Source organism: Salvelinus namaycush, chromosome 32 (assembly GCF_016432855.1).
Source record: "Salvelinus namaycush isolate Seneca chromosome 32, SaNama_1.0, whole genome shotgun sequence".
In the NCBI taxonomy this organism is placed as follows: Eukaryota; Metazoa; Chordata; class Actinopteri; order Salmoniformes; family Salmonidae; genus Salvelinus; species Salvelinus namaycush.
Genome location: NC_052338.1, coordinates 10,060,991 through 10,085,510, shown reverse-complemented (window position 1 = coordinate 10,085,510; position 24,520 = coordinate 10,060,991). Strand labels below are relative to the sequence as shown.

General features: G+C 42.4%; 1 protein-coding gene across 1 annotated transcript in view; it reads left to right on the top strand.

Moving 5' to 3' along the window:
• The window catches only part of LOC120027184 (semaphorin-6D-like), a 128,231-nt gene that overhangs the window by 62,871 nt on the left and 40,840 nt on the right, over positions 1–24,520 (top strand). Inside the window, exon 4 of the mRNA XM_038972066.1 lies at positions 11,519–11,643. The gene's annotated coding sequence lies outside the window, so the exon portion shown is untranslated. The remainder of the gene's footprint in view (positions 1–11,518; positions 11,644–24,520) is intronic.

Genomic DNA, 24,520 nt, shown 5'->3' with positions numbered 1-24,520 from the left:
CTTGCCCAGCTGTCCACCTCCTTGACAATTCCCCGTCAGAAGAAGCGTAGGTTGATTTTGGTAGTCATGCGCTTCACTCCGAAATGACCAGCATGCATCTCAGTCAGCACAGCCTCTTTCTCCTCCTTAGTAAAAATCACCCTCCTGTGTGGCTGGCCATCTATCCCCGGAGGTACATATGATTGCCTAACAAGTTGAAAGAGAAGAGTTGTTGAAATACTCAAGTCTAAGTACATTTCCACTGCTGTCTTTCTCTCCCTCTCTCACGTTCATATTTTCTTTCTCACTTTCACCCCCTACCCCCACCCAGTCTCTGTGTCAGTCTAGCGAAGAAACCTAGTTAATGGGAATTTGGAATTACCATAATTGCTTACACCTATCCATTTGATCGATCAGGTTTAACTTATAGCTAGAAACCTCAATATGACAGACATATAACTATATCAGTGGAGGCTGCTGAGGGGAGTACGGCTCATAATAATGGCTGGAATGGAGCGAATGGAATGATATCAACCACATACCATGTGTTTGATACCATTCCATTTACTCCATTCCAAACATTATTATGAGCTGTACTCCCCTCAGCAGCCAGCACTGAACTATGTATAGCTAGCATCATGTAGATGACTAGCTAGCTAGATGGAAAATTGTTGTTGAAAATGGTTGTGCATAGCTAAATCCGTCCAGTTATCTAATAGACTAACTGTTACCCTGAATTGTGAATTTCTCTGAATGTTACGCCTCTTGTCGAGATCAGTGGTGCCTTCATAGTACTTCACCTCGTTGGAAACGTTAACGCTATAAGTACAGAAGCTAGCAACGTCAATCTGAAAACAGCTTAAATTATTTATTCATAGCTTAAATTATTTATTAATATTTAACAATAGTTTCTTATATAAAGACACGTATATGGTTAAGAACGAATGTTCTCTTTCCAGTCTTTTCGGTCCTCTGAAGCAGCAGGTAGTCAGCAGGTGGTCACCGTCAAAAACACCATCCTTGGAGAGCAATTCTGAGGTAATAATTTTGCGCGGACTGAGCAAGCCCTTACGAGGTGAAATAGAACTAGAACTGCCGGCGTCCTCCTTGCGTCCAATAAACTCCAGACACCGACAAACAAGCCTTGTCAACAGCAGTGGCAAGTCTTCTTGTCAGCCGGCAGCATTTCTTTAATGGGGTTGCTAGGGGGGCCTTTTCTTCAAGACAGTTCACACCTACTCTCTCAGCCAATTTAGAAAATGCCTCAAACTCCTGAGGAGCCAATTAAAAGAGGGCGCTTATTATTATGGGTTGTGTTGGTTGGTGACAATTGTTTTGGGATGTTTTGGAAGCAGTGAGGCTTGAGGCTGTGTGTGAGAGTGTGTGTGTGTGTTAAGAGAGGACATGACGATTTAGAACTCCAGGCTCACTTCGTTATGGTTCTCTGACATCTTGGATTCACCTGTGGAAGATGCATCATGGTTTGTGGCAGATTCATTTAAAGGTGCAAGACCAGTTGTCTTCTTTATGGTTGTGAGTGCACATATGGACATTGTAAATGATGTATTTACAATGTAGACCGGTATCTTTACCTGCGTGTAAATGTGCATTCGTTCAGTATGTCTTTAATGTACTGTAGAACATGAATGTCCTTTAAGTAACAACACATACACAGATTAAGTATCATGAGTAACTGTCATTCATTCACTAAATGCATGCATAAACATCTCCATATCTCTTTAAGAAACATCACAACAGCATTAAATATAGGCTTTCTGAGACAGACTCAAATCTCAGTGATAGTTTCCCCTCATCCCCTTTAATTCACTACAGGCCATAATCTCTGCTATAGTCTTGTATAGAGATTTACTAAAGCCTTTATATCCTCAGTCGTTTACCAGGAAGTAGACCTAAATCTTTCACAACATCATAATAGCCATAGGCAGTTGGAGTTAGTCATTGATAGACTGATCTAAGGTCAGTTGTGCATTTGATCACTAATTTGTTAAGATTAGGATGTGGAAAGGGTAAGCTGATCTTAGATCTGTGCATAAGGGCCAATTATACACGGAGCTGATAATAGCAATGTAGTTGTGTATTTGTTAATGGGAGGGTTTGAGGGTTGAGTTGCTAAGATGACACAATGTGTGAACTGGATTAGGGATTCACATTATCTCACGTTATGTCTTTTTGGGATTTCTATACCCATGATTTTCTGTGTTATTCAGCTATTTTAACAACGAGGATCTTATGCAGGACGTACAGCCATTAGCTTATAACTCAACTGAAAATGGTAAAGACAAAGATCCTGTGGAAGTGTTAGGGTTGGCCGGACCAAGCTCTTGCACAAAGAGCTCACAGAGCACAGTCACAGCTGATGTTTAGAGTGGCCAACTGAACAGAGCTTTGTTTATTCATATCAGCTGAGTGCTAACTGTTATTCAAATACTCGTTGCTGAAATGTTAAATATGGCAGCGAGTTGGAGTGATGAAAGCTAATGGGATAGAGTTCTTTCTGTAGTATGACTGTCATCTGGCCAACAGATGTGGAACTACTATAAGGGAAGTGTCGTTTTTCCTGTGGGTTTGCTGCCCATGCACATAGTTGCAGGGGTGAGAGGCTTTGGCTAGCCCACATAGTGTGCAGGAGCATTGGTTTAATGAGCTATGGATTTTAAATGTGGCTTATGGTAGCATTCAATGAACTATATGGTGAAACACTGAGGATAATTTGTTTTTTCATAGGATATAAATTGTTATGGACCATGAATGTGTGTGTGAGCTGTAATGTTATACTGGTGTACACATTGGGTACACTGGCACGCACCAACTCTTTTAATACAATACTTTATTATGAGACTTGCTCCAATGTTCAGACATGGTATGCATGCCTACCCACACACAAATATTCACAATATCGCATGATACACAATGTCCCTCTTGTGAGTAGTGGTTACATCTGAAACCGTTCTCTGAGAATTAGACACACAATTTTCCAAAAGTCACAAAACCACCCATAGGCGCGCGCACACACACACACACACACACACACACACACACACACACACACACACACACACACACACACACACACACACACACACACACACACACACACACACACAAACACTTAGCCAGCGCCCGTAGACATCTGTAATCCGTTTGATCCAATTAGCACATTCCATCAACAGCCATAGAGGGGGAGAGAGGGGGGTGGGGTGTTGTGTGGGCAACAACCACCTTGAGCAGTCGCTCCCGGCAACACAGAGGCACCCACGCCCACTCTGCCTCAGCGGTAGGTCTTCAATTAGTTCTGGCTGGCTGCTCTCTTGCTCTGTTTCTCTCACTCTCTCGCTCTGCCTCGCTCCCTCTCCACTCTCCCTCGTTCTCTCTCTTTATCCCCCTATCTCTTCTTCTCTATCACTCTTCTTCCTCTTCATCTCTAAGTCTCTGCACTTTTCCACCCCTCTCTCAGTATTCTCTCCTTTCTTTACACTCGCTCTTATCTTTATCTTCCCTCTTTCTTCTCATGACATCTTTGTTCATCCTCTCTTCACATCGTTTTTTCCCTCCTCTATTGGACTGCGGTGTATGAGAGCTATGGAGAGACAGGTGGCAACAAAAGAGCTATGAGACCTTGCTTTGTTCATCCCCTTATCACAATCTGCCCCATAAATGGGGTTAATTGCTCAATCCTGATTGACATCTTGTTCAAGCCCTTACTGTTGGAATGCATGTACCTTTAAGTCTGCTCCAATGGAAGAAAAACAGTTATGCTTATAGCAGAAATGGATGGGCTGTGAGTGCCTGCCTGCCTGTCTGTCTCTGTGTCTATGTCAATGTCTGTGTGACATTGACATAAAATATTTGCAGGTCACTATGGGGTGTGTGAACCACGGGGGGCACCTGAGATGGACGCTCTTTACACTGCTTTAACATACCTTTAAAATTCCCCCTTTGCGCGCCTCAGGAAAAAAAAACATCCCTTTCCCTCCTTTTGAACACAACACTTCAAAGGCTGATAAAAGAAATCCTTCCAAAGTGTATCCACAATCTATGTTGAGCTAAATGTAAACGCTTGATTCTAAACGTGTCAGACTCAGTCGTGTCTGGCTTTTACCTCACTTTGATCTTGTAGAAGTCTCGTTTCCCAGTAAGACACCATGGTATTGCTCTGTACTTAGATGGGAACACACACACATAAAAAAATGTCACACTTGTATCGTACAACCCGTGATGTTGTTTTCTTCCTATCAGCTGCTGTGCAGTTTCTTAGAAAAGGGTTGCAAATTCGGGAATAGGAGGCCCAAGGTCATACACGTGTACACTCACAAACACTTTACAGCCACAAATTGTTGTTTATTTTCAATCCCTCTGCAACACTCCCGTAATCTGCCTCACAAAAATCAAGTGTAACCTCTCCATTACATTGTGTCTCTGTTCTCCCGGCCATTGTTTGTTATCAGGCAATAAGCCATTCTGATTACCCAGCTGACGATAAGTGCAAAATCACAGTGAAAGCGCATCTCATCATCTTTGTCTCATCGCTATAGTATCTCCTGCGACGTCCCAAAATGGTAACACACAGACAGACAAGCCCGTGGAAAACAGAGGGGTCCCTAGATTAACCCCTGTGGCATATCGTTGCTAAATTGTGTATGAAAACAGGATTTATTGATGTTGGTATATATAGGAATGTATTTTTAGTCTTCGACCCTTTAGAACTGGGGCAGAGAATATGAGGACTGACTTGTCTGTGTGACATGCTGACCACACCGCTCGCTTCGCATCTGCGTGGCCAGGCGCTGAAATAGAAAAATATTCTATTTGTGACGCTCAATGCGCTGCAAGTCCGTCCTCTCCCATCTCCTTATTTGTTTTTAAGAGCATGTGCCATCTCCTCATTGGTGTTTAGGAGCATATATCCACGTGGGTGATTGAAAGATGAACTGACGTCTACACTCCAGTCGGTTGTAGTAATGCACCGTAAAGTTGGTTGCTAACTGCCATATAAAGTCCAAAGAAGTAAATAAGAAGCCTGAGGAAGGAGGAGAGATGACAAGAGAAAGGAATTCGGTTTACCGTTTTATCTGTGGATTAATTGTCGGAGTAGAAGACCTTGTGCATTTCATGTAAAATAACAACCCAATGTTTATATACCAGGACAAATTAGCTACCAACAGCAAGCTAGCTAGCTAAATTGCCATAAATGTTTAATGCTTTTCGACCTGCCCCCAAATTTAATATAATTGGTTCAGAGTTTGTTTTGATATTTCAACCTGCGTGTCCTGATTGTGTCTGGTGTGGGGGTACAAAATCAACATGCGCGCGATGGCGCATGCAGGCGCTTGTCCGGTTTGGTCAGCATGTGAGTTGAAAAGTAGACAAGCAAAAAATGTATGTCGACAACATTTTTTGCTCAAGCCCAACCACTCAAATAACCCACCCACCATCGTTTCAACCTCAAGACGACCCCCAAAAGCGCTGTAGGTTCATGGGAGGGTAAATCGTGCCCTTTCTGCTCTCCACCTTTACTATGATTGGCTGAATCACTGATTGGATTACAATCAGCTTGTATTCCCCTCATTGACCCTAGCTGAGCACGACATCTGTTACGATGAGGTTATAGTAGAAGTGCTCTGTGCGACGGGGTGGGGGGGGGGGGCTCTGACGTGTGTGTGTGTGTGTGTGTGTGTCCGTGTCCTTCCAGTATGGCTGGTGGAGGGCGTATCGATCATTCCACCCGGTGTGCAGTGATGACTTTGATTTCTTATTACACCCTGTTAAGCAGAGGTCCCTCACCACCTGTTACCAAGGGCAACAAGCAAATGGCTTCAAGAGGGACTGAGATGCATCATCTCCATTGGACACACACACACACACACACACAAAACAGACATTCTCTCCCCTTTGAGTCCCATTCACAAAATATCAGCGGTATTGTATCATTAGAACTGTCTAGTGTAAAGTTGTAACATTCCTCCCTTGATAAAACGCTATCTGCCATGGTTTTGTGAGTCATTGGGATTGTTTATGGTTATTCCGCAAGGATGTTCAGCACTCTTCAGTCGGAACTAATGTCTTCTGTGTCAGACTGGAAATGGCCTGATTGGTTGGGCGACAGGAAGAAGTGAATAATTTAATTTCTTAACAGGAAGTGAGGTCACACCCATTGATCACAAGTGACGGTTCCGACCTAACTGTCAGGCTGTTGGACAGAGATGGATGAGAAATGACAGAAAACATGACGAGACCGAACAGGCAGAGAGAGGAAAAAAGAGGGGAATAAAGTAGTGAAAGAATGAAAGAATAGACAGAACACTGGAGAGAAAGTGAGACGGGGAGACAGGAAGAAAGTCAGGAGGCCTAATACAAACAGAAGGATCAGCAAGGAGGGCGTGCTTGAGAAAGAGGGATGGACATTTAGAGGGGAGTTGAGTGGAAAGGAAAAGAGAGGAGGAAGGAAGCGGAGGTTCATTAAGTCGGAGAAGGAGTGGAGTCAATGAATCATGGCCTAACGAGGATGAGCCTCATTACGACCCAGTGTTGCTACGGGGACGAATTGAGAAAAGGGACTCTGTTAAGGCAGGCTGGGATACTCGTTAGAACTCATTTATCATTGGTCACGTAATCATGTCTGCTAGCGTTCAGGCCCAATCTCCTTGAGGAGCCATTTTTGTTCTTGAGGGACATATTGAGAGAAGTGTACCTGTGGTTTAAGTCCGATTGAAGAGAAGATGGGCTCGAAGATGAATGAGAAAATGGGCACCTCGTTACTAGGAACTCAAACTAGCGGGAAAGATAGGTGCTCATACACCCAGCCAGGTCACTTCTGAACATTGGACTAATCCAGAGTACATTTTCTGGAGCACTCATTCATCTTTGCACTCGCTTTAGTGGAAGTCTGACAGACTTCCACTATTAAAAATGTCTCTAAGGGCTCACTTGACGAAAACTTCTCCATCTTGTAGCCTTTTTAAAAAGTATTATTCTGATGGTATACACAGCATCGAGCCCTATCATATCAAACTTGAAATGCGTTAGTTAAATGGAGATGAACAAAACAATTGAACAAAGACACTGTCATTACACACATTGCTATTACCTGGATAATTGTATTTTGTACTGATAGCTGATGAAAAATCTTGTATGGCTCAGTTTAGTCAGCTGGAGTGTGTCCAGGGTCTACGCAAAGAGATGCTGTCTGTGTTGGGCTACGCCATCTCTTTGTGCTGATTTATGATTTGGCTTAAAAACCCAAGATCAGATGAACCCTCTCTGAACTCTCTGTAGTGACTTTGGAGCAAAGTATTAAACACGCACACACCTACACACACCTGTCACTGCATCAGTAAACCCATTCTAGGACTGCAGCCTCCTTTCTCAGAACTTTATTGTATGTAGATTGTCTTTGTCTTTCTATTTGCCCTCTTTCAGTTGAACTTTTCTTCAACTTCTCTGTCTCGTCTTATTTTTTCCAGTCTTTCTTGCTCCCCCCCTTCCTCACATCTCTCTTTAAGTCAAGGGTTCTTAAACTGTTTCAGCCTGGGACCTAAATTAGAAATGTTGTTGTTTAGTGCAACCCTAAGTAACAGTACAGATGAAAAATTATCAGGCCTACTGTACATCTTACTGTAGAAATTATTGTTAAAAGAAAGTCTAGGTTGGAACTGTTGCTGTTAAAATTCAATACATTCTGAACTGAAATAAACTGATTGATCACATCACACAGATGTAGACCAGAAAACACACACAAACACAATCCTAATGAGAGGTGTTTGGCTGGTTGAAGTTTTCAACAAACATGTCTATTCTGGCCTCAGTTTTTTGACTGTACAACACTGAGGTCATACTCAGCATGGACTGTTTCTGTACTTGTTTTGTAAGTATGTCAGAGTTGAGAACCCTGACTCGCATAGGTATGTGGTGCCAAACTGGATCAAAACATCTATTGCTTTCTCAGTCAGGCAGGAGACCGCTTCCTGCTGTAGATGAGCAACTCAGGACTGTGTGAGTGTGTTTGCCTCAAAAAGCATCTTGCTTCAATCAGTTGAATCCAGTTCAGAATACAAATGAGTACTTTTTGTATGAAAGAGAGAGAAACTCATCCCTGTGTTTGGGTTTCATGACAATTGAGCTCAGTCAGAACTTGTGGCTAACATGAGTCAATTTGATGACAGCGGTGAGTGATGGCGAGTGGGAATGACAAGTCAGTGGCTGACAGCGCATCCTCTGCTGCTGAACGACAGCGCTACATCGTGTGTCGTGGAGTGATCTTCAAGAAAACTGCACGGACATTTCCCTCTCGCGCAGCTGCCAAACTGAGCAGAGGCCGCTGCTAAACAGAGAGTGCAGATGCACTTGGCCAAATCAATTCCAGTAATTAATGAAATATTATACATTTACTCTGACACGTCGCAACCCACCATTAACAGGTCCAAGTGGTTTGTGACCCATACTTTAAGAAAGGCTGCTTTAAGTCCATTGCATAATTTTTTCATATTTCCATTTTCTTTACCTCTGCATCAACCCATTGCTGCCTGCTCTTATTCTCTGCCTCTCTCCCGCTCTTCCTTTATTTATTGGTCTTTGTCTCAGCTCATGGAAAAATACAGATAGATTCACTCTAGGCATGTTGTCCATGAGAGGTAGATGTCACAGGCACACCCTTTTACACAATCCCGCTCTCAGATTGGTGACCTATTGTAGAGGATTTTCTACTGCCTTGCCTAGAGTGAAACTGGGAATCAACAGGAACAATCTCTCCATTACCCAAACGTTCCGTCTATGAGGACAGGCAGAATGTCTTTGGAATGGCTGGAGATATGACCAAGCAAGCTGCATTGATCTCTGTCTTAGTATGCCATTATTTTTCTCCCAAAGTCAAACCACTCTCAATAAATCTCCAAAATACATCAGTGGAGTAATTCATTGGCCAAACACATTAAGCCATTGAAAGCCCAGTTCTGGACAACTGCCCGGCGACAGCCAAACAACCAATTCATCCAGTAATCAAACAACAAGACAGATACTGTAGACAACTTGTTTAAACATGCATCAAACACTCAATTAAGTTTTGACATGCTGTACTAAAAACCCATTGGCAGTGTAAAAAGATCATAAAGAGAACACCATTATTGTTGGACAAGCGATATAAACAACGGCATTTCTGAAATGAAAGGGCACCGGAACGAAGAAAGAGTGTGTACTTTGGGTGAAAGACTGATTGATAAAGAAATGGTAGATCAACAGAAAGGCAACAACTAGGCTCATTGTGAAATATATATTTTTTTAAATGGTATTACAAATCCTGACTCAGGAAGTCGAGCTGACGGACCGATTGAGAATGGGAAAGGCAGCAAAGGGTGACATGGGCAAAACGCCAAAACAATGGCAGGTCAAATCAGGATAAAACCTTCCAAAACATTGTTTTGTTGGAGAAAGTACAAGATAAAAAGCCAGTGACAGGATAATAGAGCTGGATGCCTGATCATAACAATGGGGCCATTACAGGCCTGAGGGCTTAGAGCCTTTGGATTCGTCTCTTATTCGGCTTCCTATTGGCCAGGTGGTCTCTCTGGGTTGCCGTTGCTAGCAGGTTGCTACGGTAGCAGGTTTTCTCTGGACTCACCTCAGTGGTCATGTTTCCCTCTGGTAAAATTAGATTAGAGAGCCTCAGCCAGTCTCCTGTGGGTCTTCGTTGTGTGTTTAACTCTTGAGCTCACACTCGTTAGTCAAGTTCAATTATAATTGGACCAAGACTTCCTTTAAAACATCTGATTAGTAAAGGTTATTCAACAAAAAAGTTCCCTCCAGTAAAGAGTTAGTATGTCAAATCCAGGAAATAGGCTACTTTTAACATTGATTGTTTTTGTTTAAGAGGGTCATCTAATAGCTCAGTAAGCAATTATGTTATTCTAATGATAGTTCCTTATCTTTTTTGGAATTAAAATAGTTCAATTTGCCGACAACCAGATTGTGGCATCATTTTATGATACAGATCTATTTACTTGGATGTCGTCAGTCAAACCTAATGCCACTGACCGCCATTCCCTACTAATAGTGGACCATGTTGAGGTCACCATTGAGGTTTTGACTGTCATCCACTCTTGGCTAGGGCTGTGCGATATGGCTAAAATATCATGTCACAGTATTTACCAAAAAATTATGCTATTTGACGGTGTTTTATGTTTTTAATAGTAAAAATTCAAAATTCGCTTTCTGAGTAGTGTGTGACCATACGGTGACAACACATACATTCTAAGTGATTTCAATGGATCTTTGTCCATTCTGATTGTTTTATACTGTTCAATTCAACTTCAACCGAAAGTAATTTTCAGCATTTTCTGCACTCACTTGAGATCATTTCCACACTGCCACGCAGGGCTGCACAGATTGGCAAACAATCTAGGCCTTATTTTTAACCGAATGTTGCAATTTCAATTTGACTTGCGATTTAGAGAAAAACACTTGGGTGAACTGTGGAATCATGGAAATATAACTATTATTTTAATTCTATAGTTAGAATATAATAGTGGGCACTTGAATACGGTGTTTGACATGACAACGAATGAAAATGCCAGGGAGGAGTTATTGTGTCAGGGTAGGAACCAAAGTGTTAAGTCTGTCCTAGAGGACCCTAGAATCTTTGACTACATTGAATGTTTTCTCTTAGCTACTTCATGTAGCTTACATATTTATGCTTCATGTACAGTATTCCTCTTTGATTTTGAAAATGCTGATTTGTCTACACCATCACTGGTATTATGAGTCGGTATAGCAAATTACGTTTGCTCTGACATTTATTAGCTAGCTAGCCAGTAGACTAACGTTAGCGGTTAGCATTAGTGGCTAACAAGATTTAGGCCCAACTTGCTAAGAAAAGACAAACCAGCTCTTTTCAGATGTAAGAAACACAAACTAACAGTGTAATTATAGAACGCTAGTGAATTTATATTAAGAAGCAAAGTGAAAACAGCATCGTTGTCATCAACATTGTTGCATGTGCTGCATTGACCATGCAGACTGAACGCAAGTGTCTCGTGGTAGAGGAACAACAAATGCGCTCCTTGAGTGACAGGGGGCGGGGCTAGGTCTGTGTGGAAAGCGGCATGGCGAGAGAGAGAGCGCAGGGAGATGACTCAAGTAGCGAAGTAAAGTATAAAAATTTACATTAAACATGGTGCATCACATTTAATAAACCAAACATTCAAATACCGTTATAGAAGGTAAAGTAAAAACCCAAACCGGTCCGTGCATCAATACTGGTATATCGTAAAATACAGTATACCGCCCAGCCTCTTGGCCTCCATTGCACCTCAAACAGATGGATTTGTTAATGTCTCCCGGTTATCTGTTTATCAGGATGTTTATATGCTACATTAGCAGGCCCTCTCACTCCCACTCTGTCTCCCTAACCACAATCGCAAACCCTGGATTGGACAGTCAGAGGGGTGAAGCGAAAACAAGATGGGGCCATTTTGTTGCGTGTTTATAAAAGTCAACGTTTCTGATTTAAATGTTGTTCTTGTTATCACAGGACTTTGCTGAGGACCACTGCGGGGGTCCACCCCCACCTCCCTCTCTTCTTCCTGAACCATTGTGAACTTCGACGATAGTGACTGATTGGACACTGCACCTGCCGGTCTCAGCTGATTCTAGACTGTGAGTATCAACTAGTGTATCTCCTATTGCAGGACATGGTTAGATTTCACTTTGAGCACTTCTGTTCTCAGCCTAGCAATTTTGATTTCATAATGCACTTTATTCGATCAGCAAAGTCCCAAAGCCAAAGTATTGTAATCCCTCTATAGCAACGTCGATCACAACCTTGATGTAGTTACTGGCACAATATCTAAAGTGGTAGTACTTGTATAAGCTCTGGAGACATGGTTAGCTAAGTCCATTGTGTGTGGCCCTAACGATATTACTCTGATCTCTCTCAAAGTTGGCACTAGGGCTGGGGATTGCCTAGGGACCTCACGATACGATATTATCACAATACTTAGGGGCCAATACGATATGTATTGCGATTCTCATGATTCTGTATGTATTGCGATTTGATACTGTGATTTTATTGCAATTCGATGTTCCACACATATTGCTCACCATGCGTCTGCTGCGGAGGGAAAAGAGAGAGCCATGAGAAAACGAGTTTTTATCAGCCATGGGAATAAAAGTGCTTAAAACAAATTGCCGCCTTATTTAAAAAGAAGATGGAGAACAAGCTATGAAAGAAAAATATTGGAGTTTTGGTGCAACCAACTAGCGCACAAATAATATTGCGATTATTGTCAAAATGATACGGTATATCGTAAAAAAAGAATATCCTGACATGTAACTATAGATTCCCCCCCCCCATCACTAGTTTGCACACGCAGGGACGTGGCTGCCCAATGACACAGGCACACAAAGCAGCACACTTCAATGTCAGCTCTACTACGCCATTGCCCTCAACCTTTGTTAAGTCCGTTTGAGTGACTAGACGGCCTTGGTTAGCTAACGGGCTGTGGAGAGGTTCTTTTTGCGGACAGACGGGTCTCTTCGCGGCTCTTGTCCTCCTATCAGCCATGTTGGCAGAACCCTTTGTGTGGGTTTGAATGAGACTGCTGCACTTATAGGTGTGCCGAGGTCAGCTTTGTACAGGGAAGGTCGCTGAGAGTAAAGGTGAAAATAGACACGGTAACACTCAACAGAGTCATGGGTAGACCATTCAGCCCAGGTGTGGGGAAACCCTGTTAGTTTTGGGCCAGAGTGTTGACGAGTTGTCAGCCATTGTGCCACAGCAATTAATTTTTGTCAGTATTTGGATAGAATGTTGGCTCACCTGAATTTTCAGCTGTGCTGACGCTAAATCAGGCCACTGGAAAAGCCCGTGAGATGATTCTCAAATGTAATTGCAGGGGTAGCTTTTCCTCACTAACAACCAGTTGAGTGGTTAACATAGAGTCAGTTTTAAATAGTGATGCACCGATATGGCATTTTTGGCCGATATCCGATATTTTCCTTGCCAAAAAACCTGATACCGATAACTGATATTTAACATTTTACCGGCCTTTTAAGCATTCTAGTACAGTTAAATAGTTAACACACACACACACACACACACACACACACACACACACACACACGGACGCAGCTGTCTAAGGCACTGCATCTCAGTGCAAGAGGCATCACTACAGTCCCTGGTTCGAATCCAGGCTGTACCACATCCGGCCGTGATTGGGAGTCCCATAGGACGGCGCACAATTGGCCCAGCGTCGTCCAGGTTGTAAATAAGAATTTGTTCTTAACCTCTAACACCTCCCAAACCCGGATCCGGGATCCCCCCCATCAAAAAAGCTGACTAGCATAGCCTAGCCTAAAGCCACAGGGATATCATATAATAAAATGTTCATGAAATCACAAGTCCAAGACACCAAATGAAAGATACACATCTTGTGAATAAAGCCATCATTTCTGATTTTTAAAATGTTTTACAGGGAAGACACAATATGTAAATCTATTAGCTAACCACGTTAGCAAAAGACACCACTTTTCTTACTCCACCATTTTTTTACTCCATCAGTAGCTATCACAAATTCGGCCAAATAAAGATATAAATAGCCACTAACCAAGAAACAACCTCATCAGATGACAGTCTGATAACATATTTATTGTATAGCATATGTTTTGTTAGAAAAATGTGCATATTTCAGGTATAAATCATAGTTTACCATTGCAGCCACCATCCCAACTCTCACCAAAGCGACTAGAATAACTACAGAGACCATCGTGTATTAGCTAATTACTCATCATAAAACATTTCTTAAAAATACACAGCGTGCAGCAGATGAAAGACACAGATCTTGTGAATCAAGACAATATTTCAGATTTTCTAAGTGTTTTACAGCGAAAACACAATATAGCGTTATAGTAGCTACCACAATAGCAAACATCACACCAGCATTGATTCAAGGCAAAAAATAGCTATAACGTATAAACCACCAAAATATATTAATTTTTTCACTAACCTTCTCAGAATTCTTCAGATGACAGTCCTGTAACATCATATTACACAATTCATATAGAGTTTGTTCGAAAATGTGCATATTTAGCGGCACAAATCGTGCTTATACAATGAGAATAGTGTCCATAACGTCAAGCAATCTGTCCGGCGCCATCTTGGAAAGGCGCCTATTCTTATCGAAAACTATTCATAAACTTGACTAAAAAAATACAGGTTGGACAGCAATTGAAAGACAAATTAGTTCTTAATGCAATCGCTGAATTACATTTTTTAAATTAACGTTACTGTGCAATACAGGGTGCGATAACGCAAGGCTACACTGCAAGAAATGGCGTCTTATGCATTTGACATTTTTCAACAGAACAATGAATTATCAGCATAAATAGTTCTTACTTTTCGATGAACTCTCATCAGAATCTTGGGATAGGTGTCCTTTGTCCAAAAGAATCGTTGCTAGGTTGGAGAACGTCGTCTTCCACGTTGCAATTAGCAGTAAACATTAGCTTGAGAGAGAGAGATACCCAACTTCCTACAGCGCCAAGAAAATAAATACCCGAAAATCGCAATATACTGACATAAACTGATATAATTCGGTTCAAAATAACAAGATTATGATGTCTTTAAAGCCTATATCGAATAAAAACACAGCCGGAAATGTGTAAGATCTATAACCGATGTTTCCAAAAGAACGTTCCAAGGTCCTCAGTGCGTCAGAGCGAAGGGGAAAAGAACGATACACCTCGTTTCCAATCAATTTATAGACTTTCAGCTCTGCCTAGAGACTCCATTTCAAGGCCCTCTATTCGCTGACACCCAGAGGAAGGCGTATGCAGTGCATCTCAACCAATAGAAGACAGGCAGATTTATAAACAGGTCTGAGAACAGGTTGGAAAATTCTGCATTCTCAACTCCACATAGGGAAATTGCTCTACGTCCAGTTCTGTTTCACCCACAGACATAATTCAAACGGTTTTAGAAACTAGAGAGTGTTTTCTATCCAATAGTAATAATAATATGCATATTGTACAAGCAAGAATTGAGTACGAGGCAGTTTAATTTGGAAACGAATTTGTACTATGTCGAAATGGCACCCCCCTAGTGGCAAGAAGTTAACTGACTTGCCAAGTTAAATAAAGGTTACAGACACACACACACACACACACACACACACACACACACACCACACTGACCAAAAAGTTATTTTGTTGGCATTTACATATGTCCCCATCACAAGTAAAACATAATCAAAACCTATTTCTTTCACGTATATGCTGTGCTGTTTCGTTGTTCAGTCGTTTCATTCTCAACCAGGATTTCTATGGAACTCCGTTTGGGTCTTTACGTGTCAAAATAGATACACGTCAAATAACACTATTTGGTCAACAAGCTTATTTGACACGTCAAATAGTGTTATTTGACGTGTCAAATAAGCTTGTTGACCAATCAGGACCTGAATATGACTGCACGTCACATAATAATTTAACGTTAAACTAGACATCGGGCAGATACCGATGTTGGCATTTTTATCTAATATCAGCCAATTCCGATATGTTCACCGATATGTCGTAGTTATGTTGGCTATAATGTCGTTACCAGTCGTACAGTCCCTCTACCACCTTCTCTCCTATCATGGACAACACCTTCTACTCCAGCTGGTTCACATGAATGGTTTCTCAGCTCCCTTCTTAGCTGCCAACTTAATGTCGGACCACTATTTTTTACGGCGGAGTCACTGTCCCTTGCCATACCCCCGACGTCAAAGACAGGCTCTCCCGTCCTCTCTTTTTTGTCACTGCAGGGACCCCGCAGTTTTCGAGTGTCCCCAACAGCAATCTTTTTCTTCAAGCTCACTTCAAGCTCTTGTTTGCTGAAGTTTTTATTGCGCTTTCCTTGGTTATCCATTTTTGTTTTTGATATAGCTAGTCTGATGGCTATAATGTGTGAGAGAAAAAAATCTTGAGACATAAAGCAGATAAATGAATGTAATAAAATGTAAATATCAACACTTTATTATAGTGGGCCAAATCCTATCATCTCTGTCAAAAAGGCTTATTTATTGGTTTCAAGCATGTCATTAATGTCAATGCCACATAAGAAGATATTTCCAAAGTTCTTAGGAAAGATATTTCCGAAGTTCCTAAGAAAACAATGAATTCCTAAGAACATTTTGAGGAATTGCACTTACTATCTTATGAACTTCTTATTTTTTTCCATAAGAATGTTTTGTGAATCCGGCCCATGGTAAGCAGAGCTAACACAAAATAGCAATGCGTAAAAGAGGAGGATGACTTACAGTGGAAAAGGCCGAAAGAGAAAAAGAACGAGACTATACAATAGTATAGCGATAAAGGAGAAGAGAGCAGTCACGTTTCGGCTTCCAATGCAGGTGGCAAGATGACATCTCTGGTGATAACAGGCACTTAGCTCTCACACTCTAGCACCTGGAGCACTCCCATTATGCACTTCTACGTTGGCACAGAACAGCACTGGAGGTCAAAGTATCGATTCCCCAACAGCCGGCTGTCCAGGGAGAGAGTAACCACAGAAACCCAGCTCTGGGATGTCCTCACCACAGGGCATGACACAACCTTTTTCTCAAAGTGCCGCAGAAGGGGGACTGAGGCTCTCAACCACACTAACACTCACACACACACCATGCATACATACACACACAAATGCATACATCCACTTGCTCTGACACAAACACACACTGACACACACCAATCACTTGAAATCTTGCTAAAGTCTGACAGGGCTTGTTGTTAGGTGGCATGTCCACCAGGGAGCAGAGCCCAGAAAGAAAAGCACTTCTGTGATTCAAAGCCCTCTTGCTCGGTAATCACTCCCATGTCTCACTGTTGCCTTCAGCTCCCCCCAATTATCGCTGCGTCAGCCGGTCCAGCCGAGTGTTAGGGACACTAAAGACTGGTCTATTTTTAGAACAAATGGGGCCACAGCTTCTGTCCCTATCTGCTCGCAGATACACGCTGACAAACTGTGAAAGGAGACTGATGAATGCGGAAAGTTATAGGAAAATGGAGCAATCTATGGGCTCACACAAACACACACTTGCTATACACAAAGCGATACACACACACTTTCTCACAAACAGTAAGGCTCAGAGACGTGCACTTTCAGGAAGGTTGGGTGTCGGTCGTTTCAAGAGAATGAGGACGGTCAATCCTTTCTACCTATCTATGATAGCTCTACTATCACAGACAGTGTTTTATGGACTCGTGGTTAGAGGCTTGGCTGAGTACAGAAAGACAATGTCATCCTTTGTTGACAGAGTTAATATGCCCTAGATGAGACTGGTACAGTAGCTGGCTGCTCTGAGGAGGATCAATGTGTTTAGAACTGTCCTGGGATCAGAAGCCAGGGTTGTATAACATAACATTGTATGACATGCGTGGTGTTATAGGCTGTTCTGAGTACAAAGGCATCAAACGAAGTGGACCAAAGCAGCAGGCTGTAGGTCAAAATGAGAGGGGAGAAAGCAAAGTGACATGGGGAGAAGAGAGAAAAACAACAGAAGTACAGCCAAAAAGACTGGCAATTTGTGTTCAAGAGACATTGAGGAATGATCTGAATTTGAAAGAAGGATGATTGAAGAGAGAGAAGTAGAAGAAATAGCATTGGGAGAGGGGGGAGGTAGAAAAATGTCAGAGAAGCCGAAAGTGGGAAAATAAGAGGAGGGAGGGGGAGAACGAGGGCCCCTCCAGTCCTGCTTTTCATCTCTCCCTGATGAGTGAGGGGCTATTTTTAAAACCCTTCATCTGTCTAATCATTCCTCGGCGTTCTGGCGTTCATCTTTCGCCTCTTTGTCTTTAGCGACCATCACTCGTTGTTCGGCATCCTTGTTTTCATTGAGTTTCTCTCTCTTTCAAACAGTTTACTAACAGTCTCTTGCCCTCCCCTTTTTTATGTTTTCTCTGTGACAAGCGAAGAGGGGAATGACTGATGCGATGCAAAAAGAGGTCCCCCTTTTATTTCCAAAATTGAATTATTTCTCTCTTCCCCAAACAAAGTTCATAAAATAATCATGAAATGATAAATCTGAATCATAGTGACTTGATCGTTTCTTGGGCCCTGCTCTCACACTGTTCTTACATTTGCATGGAAGACACTTTAGAGTGTCTTTAGTGCGCCAAGGACATGGACGTCGATTAAGGAAGCCCCCCGCATATCTCTGATTCAGAGGGTTGGGTTAAATGTGGAAGACACATTTCGGTTGAATGCATTCAGTTGTGTAACTGACTAGGTATCCCCTTTCCCTTCTAACTTGGCCCTCTTGAGGGCAACTGGCTACAAATATTTAATTCATATAATGTCAAAACCCCCCTCGCCTCCTTCCTCCAGGCAACGTAGGCTCTTTCTTTCCGCTAGCTATTTGTCTGATGCAGCCTTCCCTGGTCCCCAAAGTGGTTCTACTTGGCGACTTTGGAGTCGCCTGTGGAAATTCCACAGATGGCAGCCAAGAGAGACGAGAAGGGCAGAAATAGAGTTCAGGAGGGGCAACGGAATGAGACACTAAGACCATAAAGTGTGTTTCCAAGAGGCCCGATAACAGAGGGCTAATGTTACCACGCCACCTCCCCTCTAACTGTACCCTATTGCCCTAAATGCTACGCCCTCCGGTGCCGAAGAAATATGAATGGGAGTCAATGACTGATATGAATAGCATTGTGTTGGACACAGGTGGACACGCGCACACACACACACACACACACACACACATACGCCTACGCATGCACACAGACACACATACGCATGCACTCAGAAACACACACACACAGCCAATGGATCCCCCATCCTTCATGAGCGATGCCTCTGCAGCTCTCTACTGCACACAGAGTAATGAGAACTTCAGGTCTGTGGAGCCCAGTGCATTTATCACATGCTCACACTTAATGGTCCCTCTGCCAAGGCTTAGCGCCACGCCTGCTAGCCGCCCGCTACAAACAGGACTGTTTATCTCCGCCGTCTCTCTGCAGCTGTGTGTGTGGTTGGGAGTGTACTGTCTTCATTGTTGATGATCACTCTCTCTCTTTCTCATGTGGTCTCTCTCCAATGCACTCCTCTTTCTTTCTATCCTCGTCATCCATCTCTCTATCTCTCCATCCCGCCTTTCTCTCCCATTTTCCTCTCTGTGTCTCTTTTCTAGAAGAGAAGGTTCTTTTGGTGTTTGTCCTTCAGCGTGACACCAAGCACACGCAGTGAAAGATGGCTGCTGGATTAGCTGTCATGATGAAAGCTTATCCCAGTTTTTCTCTCACGGTCCAGTGCCGTGTTTCAAGGCACTCTCTATTTTAGAGTGAACACATTATCTCCCTTTCTCTTTCTTTCTCACACACACACACACTTTCAAATTCAAATTGCTTTATTTGCATGAGAAACATTGCATAAATATTGCCAAAGCTTCAATGTATACAATATAAAAACAAGAAAGTTAACACTTTCTCTCTCTGTGAAGGACTTTTAAGAGCGAGCATTCACAAAAAAAAGTGCATTCCTTTGTTGTATATCAAGACAACTGAACTGATATGATTTGTGTTATCTGTAGGCTCCACCAAATTCAAATTCATTTTAGGCCTATTGAGCCAGAGGGATGATCTTGCATTTTTTAATCAGGTTTAACTCTGATCAGCCATTTTTACCTGGTTTTCCTCTCACCTAGAGACCATTCGTGATAAACAGTCTTATGCGTTTCGGGTTAACAACATGCCTTGCCAGTTGGTACCCTGTAAAGTCTGTAAGATGCTACAACAATGTAAGAGCAGACACAATGATGAAGTATTTCATCACAGCGGAGAGCGCTAGGAAGCGAGCAGGCGAGGCCGTGGCATTTTACGCTGCCTAGCGCCGTATTCAAAATGGAGGGCTTAAGAAGTGCACAGATAAATCCCATTGATTCATAACGTGAATTTGCATAGACTGCGGTAAAATGGAAAAGCACTCGTACAAAGCGATCATTCTATTGTGTCAGGAGGATATCGGGAAGCAGGGAGCTCTGCTTTGTACCTAACCCTCTCCTTTCTGCTTTACCTCTTTATCCTGGAGGAAAGGTAGTGCGGTCTGTACAGATGTTTAATGGCACCTTTGAGATTCTCCAAAGCCTCTTTGTGAAAGTACATTACTACAGACTCAGCCATGGCTGGTCTTTGATTCCTCCATACCCTCCCTGCTCTCACATTCTCTGTTAGATCAGTGGTCAGGCCATTTCTCTATTTTAATGTGTGGCAAAAAGTGATTATCCATCTTTTGAAACGTAATGTGTTTTATGGGCTTCCCTCTTTCATCTCATGTTTTACTAGATTTGGTTTCAAGGCTATTTATTTATATGACAGAACAGGCAAATACCTCTGTTGCCGAGCACAAAAGCCTTGCGTTTTTAAGTGTGAAACACCAAACAAGCATGGCTGAGAAAGAGAAGCCGAGGAAATATGCATTTATAATCGCTCAGTGTTTGTTCGAGCTTTAAGTGTTTATGGAAAAACAAGGATAACACAAGAGCGCGACAGAATGAGAGAAACAGACCCGTTGAGAAAAACAAAGACAGAGAAAGCGAGACCCGGGGAGAAAAACAAAACACACGCACAAGACAAAACACAGACATCACATTATCCTAAAACGATCCTGTCTGGACCTGGCGGTTTCAGGTGTGCGTGGTGGAGCTGATGCTGTGATGCTCCGAGGAAAACGCTGGCGCTCATCTTTTTAAAGGGCCTCCTAATGATCCCTGAAGGCTGCCTGGCTGGGTACCGGCCCTCTGTGGGGAGGAAATGGAGGAATTAGCACAAAAGGAGACGCCGCCCACCAAAGCCGCTGACCACTGGGATATTCCCAGGTCGTGCCAGGGTTCCGTGACAGATCTCGTTTCTGCCGCCAAAGCAGATACTTGGATTTTGGCAGGTGGGTGGTGACTGGCTAGGAGTAGATTGGCAGCTGACTTGCTTAGCGAAGGGGATAGCCATGTCCTACGGATCATCAGAGACCGGGAAAGAGCAGTGCAAGCAGTGCAAGACACACACATGGAAATTACACACACATGGAGCTGAACACTGACATGTAACACACACACAGATAGCTGCCCCGTGCATCAATTCACACACAAAAACTGACCTATAGCAGTAAATAGGTACTTCAAGCTTCATTCATGAAGGTTACTCAAGTTCAACACGAGCAATGGTCAATACCATCTAATCAGTATTCCTGTCGAAAAAATACTTTTTGTTTTGCATAGAACATGCAGCAATTGACGTATGAAATACCATCAGTTATTTTAATGACCACTCATAATGCAACTGTGTGCATTTAGATAACATCACAGGGCACGTGTACAGCATTTGTTTAATTTTCAGGCTCAGGTTCATTAAACCCATCGTTAAATGTACCCATGCAGTTTAGACATGTTAAACATGATGTTTATATGCCTGGATCTTGGATATTTCAGTCAATATGTCAATGGCACACTTTCTTTTGGTGCACTTAGGGTTTACAGGTCCCAGTACAGTTGCAAACGTGTATTTGAATGATTGCCAAGTTTCTCACACACTTGCTGCTTTGCTGTGTGCGTGTTTGATAAGCCCTGAGTGTAATATGTTAATGCTCGCTTCAGATTTTCCACTGATATTCTCAACCGTTTACAGGACATTACGTTAATTTAGCGAAATGCTTTGATATGTCCGCACACACAGGACTAGATAAGATAATTAGACATCTTTGGGAACAGACTAAAACTCCTCTTCATACTCCGTAAGAGTCTGTTGCTAACAGCACCATTCCAATGCTATCCTTCCTATCCTTTCATTTATGTCTCTGCCAGTTGAGATCTGACCGTTCCAAGGCTAATTTGCGTTTTGCTCGGGTAGAGTCTTGTCAACACACCCCCGTCTCTGCTAATCTGTGAGCCACAGTGTCTGCCAGGGTCCCGTAAAGTTCACTCATGTTAGCAGCCACCAGCACCATTAGGGGCCCACCACAGCTTTTCACAGAACCTTTAGGCTGTTGAAAGATTTCCTTGGACTTTCTGCCACGGGGAACTAAGGGCAAGAGAAATACACCAGACCGTATTAGAAGATTACTTTGTTTTGTCACATGACACAGATTCTGTCTTTCTGCTTTATCCCAACTATTGCTTTGTGAGATTTTTTTTTAAAATCTCGACTAGGGGTTGGAATCGTTTCAGGGAACAGAACAGAAAACCGTAAAAGAACAAAATTGTTTGACGAACAGAATCAGAACCGAGAGTGATCTGTACTGTTACGGAACAGAACCGTGATTTTAAAATCCGTTGAACCGGTTAATATAAAAAATGTACATTCCGGGCATTTTTTTTCAGTCCCACAAAATACGCAACAAAGTGCCTATGCAAAGCCCTCACTCTCACTCAGAAATCTATTCCAGTGTCTACCTGCCAGCTGGAAATCTTTGCTAGTGTGTATATTTTACCTGCCCCTCCCCCTCAGAAGCAACGGTTACTATAGCCTACTGGCGACGTTACAAGCGTGATTAAGAAATTAGGGAGAGATTTTTAATTAGAGAAGAATGGATTCACTTTTTCAATGCTAGTTAAGGATACTATAGTTATCACGTTTGACATTGGATTTATTAACTACAAAAAGATAAGACATATTTTTAATTCTGGTGCTGCTCTGCACACACAAGCTTGTTATCGTTAGCTCTGGTCTAATGTTAAGCCAACTCTCGGGAATACAAAGACATTCAAAGTTTGTCCATAGAAGCCGCTCCTCCGTAGGTATAATATTGTATAATATTGTTGGCCTAATTTAGATAATGCATGTCATAACAAGATGCCTAACGCTTCAAGCCAAGCCTCCTCATTCACCCTCTCTTGCTCTCTCCCCAACCGCAAAATTTCAGTCACATCTCGCGCCGTACACTTATCTGTCCATCACGCATATAAACAACTAGGCTATAGCTTGTGTCTATCCACACTGATTCGTGAATAAATGTAATGTCAATCTTAATGTAAAAAGAAAGATTTGAGGTTTAAAAAACAAACAGAGGAACTATATAAATAAAATGTAAATTTTTTGGAGTTTGGGCCTGTTCAGAACTTTATTTTGCTGGTCGGAACAGTGGAACTTAAAAAAATTAAGCTTCTGTTCAGAACAAAACTATTTGGAAAATAATTTTGCTTCCAACCCCTGCTCTTGATTGACCGTACGTACAGTTGAAGTCGGAAGTTTACATACACTTAGCTTGGAGTCATTAAAACTCGTTTTTCAACCACTCCACAAATGTCTTGTTAACAAAATATAGTTTTGGCAAGTCGGTTAGGACATCTACTTTGTGCATGACACAAGTTATTTTTCCAACAATTGTTTACAGACAGATTATTTCACTTAGAATTCACTGTATCACAATTCCAGTAGGTCAGAAGTTTACATACACTAAGTTGACTGTGCCGTTAAACAGCTTGGAGAATTCCAGAAAATTATGTCATGGCTTTAGAAGCTTCTGATAGGCTAATTGACATAATTTGAGTCAATTGGAGGTGTACCTGTGGATGTATTTCAAGGCCTACCTTCAAACTCAGTGCCTCTTTGCTTGACATCATGGGAAATCCAAAGAAATCAGCCAAGACCTCAGAAAAACAATTGTAGACCTCCACAAGTCGGGAGCAATTTCCAAACGCCTGAAGGTACCACGCTCATCTGTACAAACAATAGTACGCAAGTATAAACACCATGGGAGCACGCAGCTGTCAGACCGCTCAGGAAGGAGACGCGTTCTGTCTCCTAGAGATGAGCGTACTTTGGTGTGAAAAGTGCAAATCAATCCCAGAATAACAGCAAAGGACCATGTGAAGATGCTGGAGGAAACCGGTACAAAAGTATTTATATCCACAGTAAAACGAGTCCTATATCGACCTAACCTGAAAGGCCGCTCAGCAAGGAAGAAGCCACTGCTCCAAAACCACCATAAAAAAGCCAGACTACGGTTTGTAACTGCACATGGGGAAAAAGATCATACTTTTTGGAGAAATGTCCTCTGGTCTGATAAAACAAAAATAGAACTGTTTGGCCATAATGACCATCGATATATTTGGAGTAAAAAGGGGGAGGCTTGCAATCCGAAGAACACCATCCCAACCGTGAAGCACAGGGGTGGCAGCATCATGTTGTGGGGGTGCTTTGCTGCAGGAGGGACTGGTGTACTTCACAAAATAGATGGTATCATGAGGCAGGAAAATTATGTGGATATATTGACGCAACATCTCAAGTCAGTCAGGAAGTTAAAGCTTGGTCACAAATGGGTCTTCCAAATGGACAATGACCCCAAGCATACTTCCAAAGTTGTGGCAAAATGGCTTAAGGACAACAAAGCCAAGGTATTGGAGTGGCCATCCAAAGCCCTGACCTCAATCCTATAGAACATTTGTGAGCAGAACTGAAAAAACGTGTGCGAGCAAGGAGGCCTACAAACCTGACTCAGTTACACCAGCTCTGTCAGGAGGAATGGGACAGAATTCACCCAACTTATTGTGGGAGGCTTGTGGAAGGCTAC